We start from the raw sequence: 2578 nt of genomic DNA, 5'->3' as shown, positions 1-2578 counted from the left end.
TTTTGTTCGTTTTATTTGTTCTGTGCGGATATCGCAGGACACCCGTTCAAGTTCAGTGTTGAGCCGTTGACTCAGTTTTTTTATTACAGAGGGCAGCTAACCCTCTGACCGAACACGCTGAGCTACCGTGCCGGCTACCATCTGAGCTACCGAAGCACGACTCACGCCCGGTCCTCACAGCTTTACTTCTGCCCGTATGACCGGGCGTGAGTCGTGCTTCGGTAGCTCAGATGGTAGAGCACTTGCCCGCGAAAGGCAATGGTCCCGAGTTCGAGTCTCGGTTGATGCACACAGTTTTAATCTGCCAGGAAGTTTCATATCAGCGCACACTCCGCTGCAGAGTGAAAATCTCATTCTGGAAACTCTTAGATTAAAACATTTGACGTCCATGATAAGCGCCATGCTGATCTCCTATTGGCCGAGAGACAACTCGCTAAAGATCATCGCTCAAAACCACCCATATCGACTGAGCAAATACACTCTTCATCTCAGACATAGATCACTAGACAGAAAATATGTTAGCGAAAGAGCTCGTGACGTAGGAACTGTAGACAATAGTAAATTCTGTAAGTTGACTCATGTGATAAGCAACTTTAAGTGGGCGAGCTGTTTATCAGCAACGTTACGGGAACATATCGCGTTAGATACTCTGTACATGCTCGGTTTGGCTAACGATAAGTGTGCCATTGTACAATTAGAACTAGTGATAATTCTGAAGCGATCTGGTTATATATAGCGTCCATTCTCTTCATCTCTCTCCCTTTACTCACTGTGACACGCATTTATCAGACTGTAGTCTGTTATCAGAAATATTAATTTTTTCAGCTGATGATGAAGACAGAGAATGTATACTTTGTGGGAGTAGCCCACCGTACAAATTCACGTGCGTATTACAAGCAAAACTTGTACAGCTTCATATAATAACATAATAACATGCATATTTATGCCTTGTCTTTAATCCCGTGACTGACAGAAGAAAGATGTACGGAACTAATGTTCAAAAACAAGAAATTAGTGCCAAAAGCAAACCATCGAAATGCTTTGCTAACCCAACCAAAGAGAAATATGCTCCGTCAATGGCTTTGTGCTCCGATTACATTGTTCCGTTATTTGGTGTAGCACCGTTCTCCGCTGTGAAAGACAGTATTCTCTTGCGGTTCCATACTTACAGATCCTCCCTCATTAATGTAGGAGCGCTTATGTACGTAACAACAGCTTGCAGCTGAAACTGAATTCCATTGAAATTCAAGGAGTTCGGGGGAACGGCCGTAAGAACTGCATAATGCCTCGGCTGAAAAGCTAACTTCACCTCCACATAAATTCAGTTTATTCTGAAGTTTCTAGGCTAAGCTCTGGGAACTCAAAGTCTAGAACTACAGGTATTCATGAACAAATTCTAGAGATTCCTAAGTGCTAGAAAATGCAATACATCATCTGCTTTCAAAACCAGTATTGATGTTCATGATTTTCATTCCTGATATCACTCGTATAAATAACCTCAGTCTTAAGGCCTTCACCTTACTCGGCACAGAAATTTCTATTAATAACTTACATTTGGCCTTGAAATTCATGATGCTGATTTGAACGGCATTCCATCGGATAACCGTAGTAACAACGTATACAGAGAAACGATACAGAACTTTAGTTACTGGGTAGTAAGATGGATATATTACATATATACGAAACGAGACGGTTTGTAGGGATATACCACAGAGAAGTCTCTATCTTTTCTAAATCTGAACGTTATCAGACAGCCAGTGAAACGAAAAGTAATCAGTAAATGCTGCGGAAATATTCAGTTTGGAACAAATTCAATAAAATGAAACAAACTTTTTTGTAACATTCCTGAAAGGCAAATAACCCGAGATCTTCACATATGTAATGCTCGAGAGATATAGTTTGTAGAAACTGTTTCGATTTGCGTAGCTTGAAAAGTGCCGTTTCTGAGAATAAACTTGTAAGAATTCAATATATATTTTTTTAATACTTTAGTGTAACGAAATTATCGGTGACACTTGCAGTCTGCAATCGTCGACCCAAGGTATATGCAAGACGTTATATAAGCTCTATTACGTGTTACAGTATACGTTTATTACTTGACTACATAAATTCTATATTTTTTAACGACTGACCAGGAGGAGAATGCGTGGCGCCTCCGGAAATGGGCGGCCTTAACGAAAATCTGCTCACAAGCTGTAACCCGGCGAAGGCCAAAGTGTCTCAGAAGAACACTCACATGTTGATACTGTCAGTTCCGTGACACGTTTATTGCCATAATTCTTTCCGTTTTCCGTCGTTCCTTACTTGCTTCAAAATTCATGTTCAGTCTTTGCAACTGAATGAAAAGCAACTTGTTTTTTGCCACACGTGTTTCGCTTCTTTTATCTATGAAGAGCGTCTGTTTTTATCTACTATTCTGTTATAATCATTATGTAGTGCTTACACGTACTGTCTTCTCCACATGAACGTGCACGCCATATTTTTCAACGTAACGTCCGTAGAGACATCTCTGGTAGTGATCTAGAATCTGTAATCTATGCGCTTCGGCACAGTGTATAAATGAACAGTGTGGCAGTTG

At 40.6% G+C, this 2578-nt stretch overlaps 1 non-coding gene across 1 annotated transcript; it reads left to right on the top strand.

The window, feature by feature from the left end:
• The first annotated feature begins 215 nt into the window (after nt 1–215).
• On the top strand, nt 216–289 carry Trnas-cga (transfer RNA serine (anticodon CGA)). The gene has a single exon. It is a non-coding gene; the product is annotated as a tRNA-Ser (tRNA).
• Nucleotides 290–2578: the final 2289 nt, after the last annotated feature.

Source organism: Schistocerca serialis, chromosome 9 (assembly GCF_023864345.2).
Source record: "Schistocerca serialis cubense isolate TAMUIC-IGC-003099 chromosome 9, iqSchSeri2.2, whole genome shotgun sequence".
Taxonomy (NCBI): domain Eukaryota; kingdom Metazoa; phylum Arthropoda; class Insecta; order Orthoptera; family Acrididae; genus Schistocerca; species Schistocerca serialis.
The sequence above is the reverse complement of the archived record's forward strand: the minus strand, read 5'-3'. Positions and strand labels throughout refer to the sequence as shown.